The sequence below is a fragment of the Spermophilus citellus genome, assembly GCF_964194105.1.
Source record: "Spermophilus citellus genome assembly, chromosome: 16".
NCBI classification, from domain to species: Eukaryota; Metazoa; Chordata; class Mammalia; order Rodentia; family Sciuridae; genus Spermophilus; species Spermophilus citellus.
This window is the reverse complement of record NC_138196.1, coordinates 27078933-27096630: the sequence shown is the minus strand read 5'-3', so window position 1 is coordinate 27096630 and position 17698 is coordinate 27078933.

Below are 17698 nucleotides of genomic sequence, written 5' to 3'. Positions count from 1 at the left end.
TAAACACTGATTTCTTTATTAGAATGCCCACTGAAAAGATAAACAACTGAATGGGTGAAGAAAGATGATAGAATCATTAGCTTCAGTCATGAATAGAGGAAAAGGGCAAAAAAGAGAGAAAAGAAAAGTAAAAGGAGGAGAGATAGAAAACAAGTGAAACACAAAGAAAAAATACGTATACAATCTGGCTTATACCTCTTCTTATAAAAAGGTTGGTTTGCTTGGGGCTTAAGAAATTATTATGAAGATCCAAGTCATTATTCAGGAAATGAAACTGACTGGGTCATTTGCTCTTCATGCTTTGCTTTGTTTCAAGAGTTAGATAGACAGGAATTCATATAATCATATAATTGAACATATACATATGATCACATCCAGAAAGAACTGGCCCATGGCAAAAATAATAATTATGACTTGACTTCTACTTCTCACCCCAGAAAATAGATCTATCTGGCTAAGAAAATGCCCAGAAAACTAGTGGCTTCTGCATATATTTGGGTGGAGTTTTTGTTTGTTTGCTTCTTTTGCCAAAAGTTCAGGGTTAAAGCTATCAAAATTAAATCAGTGAGCTATTCTTCACTAAAAAAAATGAACTGCAGACTAATTGATAGTTTCTACAATCACATATCTCTAAATTCAGGGCAATTTTATTTATTGTTTATTATTGAATTAGCATACTCTTGAGAAATTAGTTGCCCTTTTGATATCATCAAAGGCCAGTAACACAGGGCTCAGCAGTAGAGTGCTCGCCCTGCATGTGGGAGGCCCTGGGTTCATCCTCAGCACCACATAAAAAGAAATAAGTAAAATAATTGTGTCCAACTACAACTAAAAAAATAAATATTTTTTAAAAGGCCAGTAGCACATTATATTATTGATAAATTAATATCTGCTCACTTGACAGAACTGTGAGCAGGCTTATTGATTAATCAACAGGTTGGAACTGGTGTATGGATTATGGAGATTTGCCAAGGCATAGAGCAAGATTAATTAGTCCTGATACAATAATCTGACCATATGATTTTTTAGTCAGAGTTAATCTAATTAATTAGAAAATTACAGTGAAAACCCAGGGCATTTCTGGGAATTGGTGGTCGTCTGGAACTAAGAACTTCAGCTTTGTTTTAGCTCCTTTATCCCTCGTCAAAAATCCCAACTGCTATTAATCCCTCCAGAACTCTATTGTTGGCATGGTTTCTGCAATCCTTCTCCAAACCCTCCACTTCCACCATCGCCTTGCCACTTGATATTGACTTGGAGATCCTGAAAGAGAATGGCTGTTGTTGGAAGTTATGAAGAAATATAAGTAGTTCTGGGCTGTGATGAATCCATAGAGAATTAATTTCCCTAAACCCACATGATTAGATATAACTATTACAGATATAATGTTTATATTCCCCTTTCAACCCAAAGAATAACTATGACCTTAAATCAAAGTATAATATTTATTTTACTACTGTTGACTTTTTCTAATGAACACTTAGAAACTATTGCTAAATAAATCAAAAATACAAAATCAGTATTTAATGAATACCATGAAACATACAAAAGTGATTCCTTCACTCAAAAGAAAAGGTAGGTACAGAAACAAAGTTAAAACATGTGTTGGGTAAATAACAATAGAAGGAGCCTATATAGCAATCCTTGGTTGACTGCCACAGAGCTGTTCAATCAGAAAAAAGTAAAGATGCTCACAACAATGTTCAAAATTGTACTGATAGTTTGAAGAACCCTATGTCTTATTTTGTTCAGATAGAAGACTTTGGAAGATTTTAATAGAAGAGGAAGAATTTGAGTCGGCTTCTGGAGAATAGCAGAATTTTTTTCCTTTTTTCATGTTTTTTTATTTGTTTTAATTAGTGACCCATGACACTACAATGACCTTGACATATCATACATTTGAATCAGATGGGATATAATTTCTCATTTTTCTGAGTGTACAGGTTGCAGAATCACATTGGTCATGCAGTCACATATATACACACAGTAATAATAATGTCTGTTTCATTCTACTATCCTTCCTATCCCTGCCATCTCCTCCCCTCCACTCCCACCTAATCTAAAGAATAGCAGAATTTAGAGAGCATCCAAACAACCCAGAGCAGTGCAGTGTGAGCTCCTGATAACAGAGCTAACCAGTCTGGGTGACAGAGAGTTTGGGAAGAAAAATGAATGGGGGAGGGGGGATTAAGCCAAAGACACTGACTTCAAGATGGCATCAGAAGCCTACTTACTTAACTCTTATCTCAAATATAAAAATATTGTAGAATCTTTGCCAACTCTGGAACTTAATATGGTATTTCCTAGACTCCAGAAACTTCTAAAAAATGCTACAAGATAAGTATAACTAGAATCAAACTGAAGAAAGGCCCGACCATTTCAGGGAATAGGGAGTTGAATTCCTCAGAGGGAACAAAATTATATATCCCTGCAAATTCTGAGTCATAGGGTTGTATGAAGGTCACAGGGACTGAACATCAATTCCAAGACTCTGGAAAAGTAGGAAGAAATAAAGCACTACAATATGCTCTCCTTTCCAGCTAACACTAAGATGGTCTATATGTCAAGACTAAAGAGAATGAGGTCATTCTATTAATTGAATTCCTCTGAAGTGCAACACCGACATTCCTCTTGGGAAAATGTGTAGATGAGCCTTGAGTTGTAAGGTGAGTTCGCTCCATGGGCCTTGCTATTGTCTAGGTCAAGGAGGAGAGGAGGGTCTCCTTTGCTTTAGGGGAAAGAAACTGAAGTTCCCAGGAGAAATTAGGGTAGATGAGGAAAGAGAATCCTCAAAGCTGGGAACAGACACACCCATAGAGATGTGGTAGCCTAAACAGACTTTGGGGAAGAACAAGAATATCCAGGAGATGGATGACTCACTGTGGGGGCCTGCTACATAAAGTCCTACACATGAATACTCACCTCCCTGATGAAATCTTCGGGTAATTCTAGGAGGCTCTTGGATGCTTTTTGTCTAAGTAAATTACTTTGAGTGATAATAACTTCTTCATTCAAACTGATGTGTGTGACAGGAGTTGGGGGAAGGTGAACAGAAGATTCATGGCTTTTTTTAATTTTATAGTTTTGCACCACAGTTATTTTTAAAAAAATACATTCATTTATTTATTTGGTGCTGAGGATCAAACCCAGAATCTCACCTGTGCAAGGCAAGTGCTCTGTCACTGAGCCACAATCCCAGTCCCAGATTCATGTCTTGATACAAAAGCCAGGTACATCATAAGAACCTGGGATTGGTTTCAGGTGATAAAAATCATGGGAAGACTTCTTGACTTTTCTAGGATGTGTTCAGACAGAATAAGTCAACAATGGCAAGATTACTGTGGGAAGGTGTTAGACCACAATGCAAAGAAAAGACTACTTACTCCAATTGAAATCAAATCAAAGAAAGCTTGTAATTCCGACTGGCCCAGGCTGTTTCTCCCGAAAAACTCGAGAACAGAAGACAGCCCAGTAGCTCTCTAGGAGCATAGGTTTATAGCACAGAAAGTTACACAAAAGGAGGGTGTCTTGAGAATTTACAGATAACAAAATTTTTATATTTAATATTGCATTCAGGAGAAATAGAAATAATGAGCAGAAAATTTTAAATTACAATTGAAAAAATTAAAATGAATGTTTAGTTGCCAAGTCTTGCCAGATAACAAAATTTTGACAAGCATAACACAAAGGTTAGTTAATATTTTAGCTGGTCCCGATGTCAGAATCTATTAAGGCACCATTAGAGCTTCAGAGAGGGTCATTATCTGGCCAGGGAGAGCCAGAATTTATGAGGCTCCACTAAAGTTTTGGAAAGGGTTGTTATCTGGTCAGGGAAAGCCTGGCATGGGTGAGTTCAAGGCATGGGAAGGCATTCCAAGCAAGTTTAGAAATCACAGTGATTTATAGTAAAGACAAAATGAACCTTTCATGCCTTTGTGGCTGCCACAGTTCGGCTGGGCAAAATAACCGGGAGGTGACAAGTAACTTGAAGGTTGAAGCGGGAACTGAGCGGGAACTCAAGGTAGCAGGAGCCCCTTTATTACAGCAGAGGCATATATACCTAACTGATTACACACAGCTTGGCTCAATTAGCATCATCCAGATACGGCAATCAGCCAATAAGGAATCCCATCATCTTAATGGCTCCGTGGCATTGCCTCACAAACTACTCCTCCTGGCAAACTGCCAGGCACCATCTTGACTTGATTTGTGGTCCCCAACATGTGGCGAGATGGCTCCCAATCTTAAGAGGGAATTAGGCTAGGTTTATCAGAAGGCAGGAGAGGGTTGTAAGCAATTGACATCTGTGATATACCACGTGAAGGGGTGAATTTGAATCAAATTCAAAAAACTTTCCACCTTCCAGAGATTATAAAAAGAACATACTTGCCAGGTGTGGTGGCACTTGCCTGTGTAATCCCAGCAATTCAGGAGGCTGAGGCAGAAAGATCATAGGTTTGAAGCCAGCCTCAGCAACTTAGCAAAGCCCTAAGCAACTTAGTGAGAACCTGTCTCAAAAAAATTTTTTTAATTAAAATTATTTTTAAAAAAGCTAGGGATGTGGCTTACTCATTAAATGCCTTGTGTTTAATCCCTGGTGCCACACACACACACAAAAAAAAAAAAAATAGAATGTACTCATATTTAATACTGTGAGTTAAAAAACAAACCAGACACTAAACCTCATGAGACCTAGATAAGTGACCCAGCACTAATAAAGAGCAAGAAATAGCCCAATACACTTCAGCACAATAATGGGTCCATTATTTCTAAAGGCAGAGCCAGAGTATTTTCTTTACCTAAACTATTATTTATTAAAAAATTGCTTTTTAGACAGACAATTTAGTTGATGGTTTGGCAGTTCTGCTGACATGAATACCACCCTAGAATTGAACCATGTTCACCTTCCCTGAACTCCAGCTCATTCTTCTGACTAAAAACTTGTGTAGAGACAAACATCGTCTTTTCCAGTAATTTCATGGAGACGCAAGATGTACTCAGGCAGGTACTAAGACAGAAGATTACTTCCTGTGGATTCAGTTTCTTGAGGGAGAATAAGGCATTATCCAAATAAGAAATTTAAAGAAGGGAGTAGATAAAACCCAGTGCAAGGGTGTGAGGATTAAAGAGTCAGAGAATGAAGACCAAATCTTTGCACAGCTCTATAGAAAAGCAAAAGCCAAGCCCTGAGAAGTGACAAGAAGAAAAATAATAATGTCTGGGAAATATTTGACACCACAACAAAGTTCCCTGCTTTGTATCTGATTGGGACCTGAGCTTCTGACAACAGATCCAAATCAAGCAAAAACAACGTTCTCCAATTCAGAGAGGCCAAGAACTTAACTGACGGTATGGAGAACACAAAGTCTGAACCTACAATCAACTTCAGAGAACTAAATGTGGGTACAAAAGGGAAAGGCTAGTGTCCACCTCACATAATATGCCAACTGGGGTGTTGCTATGGTGAGTTCACAATGAGGGTGGTCAGGCAGTTAGAGCCATAGACAGAGCCTCTGCTAGTCTTTTTTTTTTTTTTTTTTTTTTAAAGAGAGAAGAGAGAGAGAGAGAGAGAATTTTAATATTTATTTTTTAGTTCTCGGCAGACACAACATCTTTGTTGGTATGTGGTGCTGAGGATCGAACCCGGGCCGCACGCGTGCCAGGCGAGCGCGCTACCACTTGAGCCACAACCCCAGCCCTCTGCTAGTCTTTTTTGCCACAATAGACATCGAAAGCAGCTTGGCTCAGCTGTGAAGTTGTGGGCCATTGTACTGCCTTGAGCTACAGCTGTTTTGAAGTGTCTCACAGTCCATTAGAAATAAAAGTGACAAAATAAAACCACAAAAAAGACAGGTGATACTTGAATCTCTGAATTGCAAATTCTAACATTGGAAACTACAGGCAAATTTATCTGTAAGATTAAGCTAACAAGGTGCTATAATTTGGGTCTGGAATATACCCCAAAAGACTACATGTTAAAGGTTTGGCTCTGAGCTTGGTGCCATTGAGAGATGACGGAACCTTTAAAAGGTGGGGCCTAGTAAGAGATCTTTAGGTTATTGGAGGTGTGCCTTTGAAGGGGAATGTAAGGACCGCACCAGCCTCTCCTTTGCTCCCTTGTCATGGGAGCACCATAATGGAGGACTTTTCCATTCTAATCCTCTTTTTGGAGCAAGAACATCTTGACCAGAAGTATCCTCAAGCCATCTGACTTCCATCATTGTCTGAGTGGTCACAGCTTAGCTCCATGTTCACCCTGAACAGAGAAAACAGGACCAGTGTGATTGACATGGAGTAGCCTACCCACTATAGCAATTAGCATATCATAATTGGTAAGGGAAGGTAGACTTCTGGCAAGCCACATTTTCTAGGTACAGGGTAATGTGCCCATTAGAAATTCATTCAGCTGCAAGTAGCAGGAAGCATAGGTACTAGCAGGAGAGGTATTCATAGGCCTACATAATTAGAAGTCATGTAGTTCCTTTCCCTCTTTCTGCTTTGCCATCCCTAGTCTGTTAGTCTTTACCCTTGACTTTTCCTGTACCTCTGACATAACATTTGCATCACATTTGCCTTCAGGGAATTTAGCAAGGATGAAGAAAAAAAGGGCAAAGAAGTGATGAGTTTTCTTTTGGAAAGCCTTTGCCTTTCTGTTCAGAAAAGGACTCTACTTGTGTTTACATCTCACTGGTCAGAACCATGCCCCATGCCAGGACTATCTACAAGGTGAGTAGAAAATTGAGCAATTATGCTGCATAGTTTGCTGCGATCAACAAAATCTGAGTTCAGTGACTAGAGAAAAATGGAAGAGATGGATATCTGATATGCAAATAGCAGCATCTGCCAGACACAATAGAAATAAAAAAGTCTGGCACTTTTAAAAATCAAATCCCTTGCAAATTTAAAAATCAGTCTTCTTATAAATCCTTGAATGTAAGAGAAAGCAAGAACTGTAATACTATCTACATCAATCACAATAATAACAATACATAGCAAAGCACAGAGAAATAATCCCCAAATACTCAGAAAAGAAAAAGATTTTGAGCCTTAAATAGTTTTAAAATTACATTTTTACAAAAAAAATCAACTAATTGAAGAAACTAGAAAAAATAAATGAAAGCAGGAAGTGGGAATTACTTATTAAAAAGTAAAATTAACTAATTATGAAATTTAAAAAAAGATTGACAAGCAAATATTAAGAATGTCCCTTAAGAAGATCAATAAGAGACACAAACTGTTGGCAACTCTAACCAAGACCGAAAAGGAGAAAATGAAAATATAAAAACAAGGAATAGAATCAAATAACAGATAAAAAGGCAAAAATTTCAACTACAAAACAATATCATTGTGTGGCTTTTCAATAAGTGAGACATTGTTATGATAAATAAGATTATTTTGATCAAATTAATAATTTCTATGCAGATATACATTACCACATTCAGCTCTAGAAGAAATTAAACTATTTGGAAAATAAACCAAATAGAAAAGTAAGAAACATACACAAAGAAGAAAATGTCTCATTTTTTAAAATATTTTTATTTTTTAGTTGTAGTTGGGCACAATACCTTTATTTTATTGATTTATTTTTATGTGGCGCTAAGGATCAAACCCGGGACCTTGCATGTCCTAGGTGAGTACTCTGCCGCTGAGCCCAAACCCCCACCAGAAAATGTCTCAATTTTTAATGGAACTGGGATAGCCATATACTGAAACCTATGAAGGAGAGAAGGAAAGAAGAAAACAAGTGAATCATTCCTAAAAATATAATACAAAATAAAATATGAGACTATTAAATCTGGTTCCAACCTAAATAAATAATCTATCACTACCAGAAAAACAATGAAGTAAAAAAGTATATAATATTAGGAAAATCTATGTAGATAACTTATCATATTCACAAACCAAAGATAAAAAAGATATTAGATAGGTGTCAGTAAGGACATCTGATGAAATCCAACATCCATTCTGGGGAAAAATTAGAAACTGAAAATGTTACAAATAGAAGGAAACTTCCTGGACATGTAAGCAAATAGTTATCAGAAGTTACTATTAAATATAATAAGTAGTGAAATGAAATTATTGCTAGAAACAAGATGAGCATATTTGATTTCACCACAATTATTCAACATTGTTCTGAAAGTTCTATTCAGTACAATTAGAAAAGAAGAATTAAGAGATATACATAGTACACAGAAATATATATCAATACCATGTTTGGCATATGATATGAGCGTCTCCCTGTAAAATCCTATAGAATCAATGAAAATTTTATATATAACAGTTATTGCTCAACAAATATATAATTTTATTACTATCATAACTAGCCAATTAAAAAATGTAAAGGGAAAGGTCCGCATTCATGACACAAACAGGAAAACAAAAACTACCCAGGGATAAACTTGAGATATACATGAGACCTAGATTAAGGAAACTGCAAAGCTTTACTAAGAGACATTTTTTAAAATGGAGAAAAACAAGAAATAAGCTATGTTCCCTACAGAAAAATTTTGATTATGTTAGATGATTTTTCTCCCAAATTAATCTATAACATTAATGCAATGCAAATAAAAAAAACTTGTTGGAATTTTACAAAATAATTCTAAATTCATTTAGATGAGCCAATTATAGGAGAATATCCAGGAATTTTTTGAAAATTAGGAGGATTGCTTTACAGACATTAATATATACTACAGAACTGCAATATTTAAAACAGCATAGTACTGACTCAGGATCTGACAGAATATAATAGAAAGTCCAAAAGAGACCCAATTTTAGAATAGTTTGGAAGGTAATACCATAAACATAGTTTTTCTAACCCCTGTATTAGTGTCAATAACTGAGTTAGGGACTATGGTACACACCTATAATCCCAGTGGTTTGGGAGGCTGAGACACAAGGATTGAAAGTTCAAGGCCAGCCTCAGCAACTTAGTGAGGCCTCAGAAACTTAGTGATGTTATAGTTTAAGCACCATCCCAGGTTTCATAAAATGACTTCCAGACCACTCACGTACAATTGAATCAAGCCTTTATTGAAGCACACCGCATGGCAACTGACTGGGAGCATAAAGTCTGTTCTGGATCCGCCAGGAACAATTTTAAGGGCCTTCCTTTTAAGCTTGAAAAACACAAAAGGGACATTTGGGGGTTTAGCCAATGCAAGCAAGCCAAGTTACAGAAGCAGGAGATTGCAGTCAGGCGGCAGGAAGCTTAGCCAATCACAATTAGCCCATTCACCCCAGTTACAGAAACAGAGCCCCATTAGATATTTCCATGTTCTTGAGGGTTTCTACAACAAAAGGAAAAACAACTTGCCCCAATCATGACCTTTCTATTTGGCATGGCTGTTTTACAAAATGGAGTTACTAAACAAAATGGAGTCACTTTGGCTTGATTATCACAGTGAGACCCTGTCTCAAAATTTAAAAAGGGGGGTGGGGGGTTAGGGATGTAATTCGATGTTTAAGCAGTCCTGAGGGTTCAATCCCCAATACCAAAAAAAAAAAAAAAAAATAGTGTTCAATAATTGGTCCTGGGGTAACTGGATAATTATTAGAAAATCCAGAGACCTTAAATACTGTATACTTCACAACTTATTCCAATATAAATTCTAGATGGACATAATTTTAAATAGCACTTCATAAATTTTTATAATACATTTATTTTTTGTTTGTGAAGAAATCATGAATTCAATTAAAAGGTAAATGTCAGACTGACATAACTGAGAGATAAACATGACTGAGCCAGTATCTTTAACTCATAAAGCAGCTTTTATAGTTTTGTAATGTTTTTAAAATACCTGACTTTTAATAAAGAAAAACACAAATTACCAATAAATCTGTACGATTAATGTTTAATCTTCATAAATAATAAAAGAAATTCAAATCATTATACAATAATAAGTGACAATTTTTTACCCGTGAGATTGACAAAAAGGCAAAAGATTGAAAGTAGGCAATGTTGGAGAGGTTACAGACAAGAACACTTTGGATACTTTGGACAATTGGAAAATATGCACACATATTCTCTAAATGGGGAATTTTGACCATGCAAATCTATTCATATCAAAAAATTTTTCACTTTTAAAAAATATTTAAAATGATGTCCATTGCAGCATTATTTATAACAATGAAAAATAGGAGACTAATTGAAAAAAGGATGGTACATCATGAAATAGAATGCTGTGTGACCATTAAAAATGATGTGGTCGTAAGAGTACATCCAAATGTATTTAAAGTTGCTTTCAAAACAAGGAACTCCTAATTGAAGCAATGGTTAATTGAGAGTAGGTACAGAATAGGAATTTATTTTTCTAATTGTGTTTCTTATTTTTTACACTACATTTACAACTTTGCTTTTAAGTTTGTATAAGAAAAATTGATGGTACATTGCTAAAGACCTTGCATTTTGGGCCAAGAGGTTCTTACAGCCTTTAAAATGCACACAGGATATTGGCCAACATCAAGGAGCTTACCCCTGGCTTGTTCTCCTACATTCCTTTCCATTAGGAAGGGTGAGCACAGCATCTCCCAAATAAGATCTAAACAGGGAAGAAATTAGTCCAGGTTAGAATTCTCAAAATGAAGAATCTCTGCACTCCACAGAACGAGGGTGTGAAAGGAAAACATTGCTTAGATAGAGGCTGTTTAATCCATTTTATGGGATGAATTTGAACAATGAGAAACTCAGGGCACATTAGTCTGCTAGGGCTGCCATAATAAAATACCACAGACTGGGTGTCTTAAGCAACAGAAATTATTTTCTCATATTTCTAGAGGCTGGAAGCCCAAGATGAAGGTATTGACAGGGTTACTTTCTTCTGGGGCCTCTCTCTTTGGCTTGCATATGTGGCTGCCTTCTCCTATGTCCCCACATGGCCTTTCCTCTGTGGCTATGTCCTGATCTCCTCTTCTTCGAAGAACACCAGTCTAGAACCTTCCTAGTGACCTCATTGTAACTTAATTACTTCTTTAAAGGCCCTACCATTAAATTCTGAGGCTCTGGGGGTTAAGACTTCCACACCTGATTTGGGGAGGTACACAAGTCAGCCCATAACTCAGGGTTATCCTGGCACTGTGGCTATCAAACTGGAGGACAGGTGGCCTGATGGTAGGTTTTATCTAAGAAATAGGGTGCTTACCCTTTGTTTCAGAGATGCTCTCTACAGAAGTATAATTCTTTCTTTAAGGCACAAGATTTGGAGACTAGAAATAATTGTGAAACTCGGTAAGTGAGGATGAAGGATTGCTGTCATTCTGTCTGTGAGGCTGAGTTCTCTCTGACAGGATGGGGTAAGAGGAAGGAAAGTTTAAGAAGCCCCTCTCTGGACTGTGGGGAGCCCCAGAATTTTCTCACTACAAGTCAAAGGAAGATTTCCAAATGAGAACAGAGAAGTAAATCCAATTATGCCCTGCCCAAAGGGACTGATGGTCAGTTAAATTCAAATCCCTTCAATTTTACAAGTAAATAAATAGATTTCAGCTTCCTCTATGATGACAAATCTGGACCCATCAGCTACATGAGATTTTTAAAGCTTTACAATCCTAGACATGTCTCTGTCCATGCAAAAAAAAAAAAAAAAAAAAAAAAGCTTTGTAAGCAAAAACCATTCTCCTTAACTGCACACTACTTTAAATTCCTCCATTATTCTTGAAAACAAAATCAATTATTGACAATCTGAGGCTATCTCTAGAACAGAAAGCATTCACTCTTTTCCTCCCCACAAATCAATAAATGATCCTCATCTCGTTCAAATTTTCTTCCTCAATATGGACACCACAATGGAGTCAGCAGAGTTAGAGTTCTTTAAACAAAAGAGAGATAATTATCTAAGAATTTGATTTCCCAAAAGCCTGGAGAAATGGGGGGGGAGGGAGAGAGAATGATTCCATGTGCAAATATAAGTGTACACAACACTCACAAACTGGGAATTCCTCCAACAGGATGGATTTGAATGCTTCAGTGCTATCCCAGGCCTGTGGTTATCAAGGAGAGGAATTTGCTCAAGAGGGAAAAGGAGCCACTACTCAAAAGGAAGGTGATACTAATTCTATCCACAGTCCCAGACAAATATTAATCTTTCTGTATCTTCCTATAATTACAGTCACACTTTCACTCACTGACAAGAAATCCTCTTGGTTTTAAGCAGCAGCTCTCCTTCCGCTGGGCCTTTGAAGAAGATAAAGGATCACAATCCTAAAATTGCCACCAGGAGGCGCAAGCGATACATTCCTGCCTCTCCTGGTTTACCCGGACCAGATCTGTGATCTTTATTGAACTGAATTTTGTCCACCGGCTAAAGGTGGACCTAAAGTCCAGCCAAGGAAGAAGAAGCAATAAGGGGAAAAGAAAATGAGTATGTTGGTGAGTTGCTGGAAGGCCAGGGTCAAAGGCTCCTGATTCAGCACTCAGGAGGACTGCTTGCTGATTCCCAGTCTGATATCGCCCCGCATCTGTTGTCTACTCTCTAGCAAAACCCAACATCTCATCACTCCCTCGCATACACTTCTGTGTCCTGGCTCGGTGGTTCCCTGCATCTGTCATACCCTTCTACTCTCCACCTGCTTGTTCCTTGTTTGCACTCCCCCAGGCCATCTCCAGAAGCCTGCCCTGTTCCTGCAGCCCAGGTGACAGTTTGCTTTCCAGAAGCTGCCCTAAGTTCCTGAGTGACCTCTCACCTCATCATTAACCCCCATGCTACTGAGATTTGGGGGACTTTGGTGTTTGTCGGAAAGGAACTTGTTGACCCTATCTGCGTAGATAGGACACCCAGCTCACTCCGGAGTGCGGATCCACTTTCTTTATGCCAGTTGTCAGGTGTGAACTATCTAACAATGTTAGAGGTTTTGTCTTGAGCCTCCCATTGTCTGTGGCATAAGAAGCACTCTGCTCCACTTACCCTCCTGGTCTTCACATTATCTTCCACCTAGAAAACTGCTTTAATAAGTGAATTGATCAAATCCAAACAAAACCAAAAGATGGTCTTTGATTTTACGATGAACCATATAACCTGAAATTGCCAGATGTGACCAGTAGATGGTGATCTTGAACCAGTGAAGTAAAATGTTGCTTCCCCCCCCCCCAGAGTGAAAATCATGAGCCAAAGAAGCAAAAGGAAGATAAATAGAAAAAGGAACAAAAGGAAAAGCAACTTGCCCCAGTAGTGACCTTTCTACTTGGCATGGCTGTTCACAAACTGGACTTCCTAAACAAAATGGAGTCACTATAGTCAAGACATCTGTCTCATCAGAGTTTGTTCAATTTTTTCTCTCTAATATAGGGTATGGTTCTATTTGTAATTCATGTTGAACTGAGAAAATGAATACAATTTAACTGACTACCATGAATTTGTTTATCTTGACACTGTGAGAAACACAGGAAAGCAGAGATGAGAGAACATTTAACTCATAGGTGGAATTGCTATACTTTCTCATTTTTGTTGACTTTTTCTGAAGGGTTCCACCAGTTATCACAAAGGATCAATTTGGAATAAGACTCAGGAAGTTCAGGATGAGGAATACAGGTAAATTCTGAAGGTATAGAGGGGGGAGGTATTTGAGAGCTGGAAATTACTAATGTTGATGAATAGACAACTAGAACATTTTAAAAATTTAGTTCCCCTGTGTAGATAACTAGTAACCCACAGTGCAATGGAATAAACTAGAGGTATGTTAGACAAGAGAGTGACATTACTTGTGGATCTATTTTTACATATTTATTTGTTTACTTAGCTACTAAAAATTGACCCAAGGAAGCTTTACCACTGAGCCACAACCCCAGTCCTTTCTTTTATTTTGAGAAAGGGTTTTGTAAAATGCTGATGGTCTCACTAACTTCCTGAGGCAGGCCTCAAACTTGCAGCCCTCCTGCCTCAGCCTCCTGAGTTCCTGAGATTAAAGGTGTGCACCACCAACTCCAGTTAATGTGCATGTATTTATTTCAAAAACCAAGTTGCAGTATGAAGCAGTATATTGGAAATAGTACATAAAATTTCTTTCAGTTTTCAAATGTGTGTGTGTGTTTGTGTGTATGTGTGTGTGTATATATATATATATATCACAATGTTTTAATATGCATAAATGTCAAGCAATAAGTTTCAAAGTATTTTAGATGTTCATAGCAGCACAATTCACAATAGCAAGACTGTGGAAGCAACCTAGATGCCCTTCAATAGACGAATGGATAAAAAAAATGTGGCATTTATACACAATGGAGTATTACTCTGCATTAAGAAATGAAAAAATTATAGAATTTGGAGGGAAATGGATGGCATTAGAGCAGATTATGCTAAGTGAAGCTAGCCAATCCCTAAAAAACAAACGCCAAATGTCTTCTTTGATATAAGGAGAATAACTAAGAACAGAGTAGGGAAGAAGAGCATGAGAAGATGACTAAAATTAAACAGGGATGAGAGGTGGGAGGGACAGGGAGAGAGAAGGGAAATTGCTTGGAAATGGAAGGAGACCCTTAGGGTTATACAAAATTACATACAAGAGGAAGTGAGGGGAAAGGGAAAAAGAATACAAGGGGGAGAAATGAATTACAGTAGAGGGGGTAGAGAGAGAAAAGGGGAGGGGAGGGGAGGGGAGGCGGATAGTAGAGGATAGGAAAGGCAGCAGAATGCAACAGACATGAGTATGTCAATAAGTAAATCAGTGGAAGTGTAACTGATGTGACTCTGCAATCTGTATACGGGGTAAAAATGAGAGTTCATAACCCACTTGAATCAAAGTGTGAAATATGATATATCCAGAACTATGTAATGTTTTGAAAAACCAATAAAAAATCAAAGTATTTTAGAAATGATTGGATCATGATTGGATCAGATGTGATTGGATCCTATTGACTAGATTGAGAGTGTTATCATGTGACTTTGAAAGGTGATCTCATCAAACTGCCTTTCTAGAGCCATTGTATGTAGATTGGGTGAGAGATTCCCCTTCAATTGGTCTAGTGCTTCAGTGAAACAAATCATCTAAAACCTGTTCACTTTCCTTTTTTATTTAATTTGTAATAATAAACATGTAAGTCAAATAAATTAGAGATTTCAATTCAGGAAATGACAAACTTGATGACGATATAAATTAGGTTATTAAAATGTCAAAATCCAGCTCTATTATATTTCTTCTCTTAATGTTCATGGGAAGGGATAGGGGCTTCTATTAAATATTCCTGAAAATATACACAATTAATCTTAATTGGATAAAAGAAGGTTAGATATACTTCCCAAGTACATATTTTACAAATTATATTATTGAGATTTGACATAAAATATTTAGAAATACAGAAAAAGCAACATAGATAAAATATAAGATTTTTTAATTTTAAATAAAATTCAGATACTTCAGAGAATAAAGGTAAATATGAGTGGAAAATTGCTATGTACCTGGAAATTAAGCACTTGATCAAACTATGGTATATGACCCACATTTGTGTTAAAGGCATTTAAATTTATAAATGAATTAATTCAGCTGTGAAACCATCTGGTCCTGGACCTTATTTTTTTTTCTTCAGAGTAACCAATACAATTTTGTTTACAAAAAACCATGAGCCTCCTCTTATTTTTATTTTTAATTTTTCAGAGTGAATGAGAATGATCTTTACACACTTGTTTGCACTTTCCAAATATTCTGCAATGGGCATATTTCACATTTAAAACAAAACAACACCCAAAGTCGATGACTTCCCAAGAAGGAAAGATTCATGCTGATGTCAGTCATGAGAAGTCACAAAATGCCTCTCCTCCCTGGTCCCCAGGCATACTGGGGAGCTGGAGTGCAGCTCGCTGCCTGGATTCCTTCCCCAGTACTCCAAAACTGAACAAAACAAACAACATGGTCAAATGATAAGCAGTGGCTTATAAAGCATTTAACAAATGACATCCACAGAAACTTTTAGGAATTATATTTGTTAGCTCTACAAGTAGAAAAACCTTGCTGTTAGGTCTCAACATCTAAAAAAAAGAGAAAAGCTGACCACAGAGACCGTGGTTATCTTGCCCTGCTGTGGGATGGGCGAGGTGCACTAGTAAGAGCAATCCCAGCCCATTTACCCAAAGACTATGACCTGGGGTGCCCCAAGGCCTGCAACAGACTTCTCTTAGCTCCCACTATAGTAAAGTGCAAAATCTGGGTGACAGCTGAAGGCCCCCCAGACCAGATCCTCCTTCAGCAGCTGCTCCCACAGGCAGACTGTCAGTGTCCCAGGGTCACAGAAGTCAGAGATGCAGCCCTGGAGGTGAGGAAGGAGCTGCTGTCATTTTTCTGAACCTTGTAAAGGTCCCCTTGAACGAGAACTTGGAGTACAGCATGGCCAAGTGGCACTGAGTGTCAATAAAGCCCTGCTTCAGGCTGGGGTCCTCATGGCCCCATGTCAGGGAGCTAGATGCCTGACCGCCACAGGGATGAGGTGGAGTCTCCGCTCAGAATGTCCTTTTCTCCTTCACTTCTTCCAGGGAGCTTCTGCACACCTGCAGGGAGTGGGACTCTGGGTCTCTGGAGGGGCTCTGGGAGATCACTGAGGAGCTGGGGGGTGATCACTTAGGAGGCTGTGTCCTGGCTGCTGCCCACAGAGGGGTGCCAGGAGTCTTGGGCTGCTGGCCTGTAGCTGGTGTAGTCACACCAAGGACTTCTGTACAAATGAGGGGTACATGTTGTGGTCACTGGAGAGGGAAGAAGGCTCTGGAACTGCAGAGTACTTCAGGGAGACAGGCTCCTCCTGAGAGAATCTGACCCGGAGACTCGTCCACGTCACACCAGTGGCCTCCTCATGGAGGGTGTTCCATCACCACCTTCCTATCTGAATGCTTTTGGATTTCTCAACCCATCTTTGAATGTTGGAGCCATCCAAAAATTCTAGCAGGGGAGAGGGCTTGTCAATGACTGTCCTTTGGTCACCAAGTGACTCCTCAGCAGGTTCCCTCTGATGGTCCACAATCACCCTGGTGTCACAGAAGCTGCCCCTGTCAGGCTCTTCCTCCTGGGCTCTGACCTCTGGGGGCAAGTCTTTCTCTTTCTGAGGAGTGACCTTGATGCTCAGGGCTGGTCGTTCCATAGGGTTGGGACACACTTCTGGGCTGGGCTTCACCCTAGGGGTGGCAGCTTCTTTCCTTCTGGGCACTGGATTTCCCTGGGATGTCCTGTAGAGCCTTCAGGTAGATCAGCTGGGTGTCCTGGTCCCCAGCCTATTCCAGCTGCTTTTCTGGGCTTCGTTTGGTCCTTCCATCCCATCCTGCTGACCTTCAGCTTCAGCTGCAAATTCAGAGTTCATGGAGTTAGGAGAACTATCTTTGGAATCAACCTTAAGGCTGCAGGCTTCTTCCTCTAGAAAAGCCATTTCTTCTAGGGAGGGATTCGCAGGGCGCATAGACAATCCCTTGGACAAAAGAAGGCCCAATGCTCCTAATTAGGCAGCCTTTGGAAGTGGCCCTGCCCACACCTGGACCACAGGAAGAAGAGGAAGGAGAGGCGAGGGATGATAGGAGCAGAGATAGAAGAGGAGGAGAAGGATTTCTGCAGGGGGATGAGTTCCTGGATAACCGCATCCACATCCTCATGACCTTTCAGGTGCCTGGGGCTGCTGCCCCCTCAGGAACAGGGGGTGAGCTGGCAGCTGGAGAGTGCCACGTCCCTGGGCTCTGGAGGCAGCTGAGCTTGTTGGGACAACCTTCTGCAGTGGTACTTGACCTTGAACTGCTTGGAT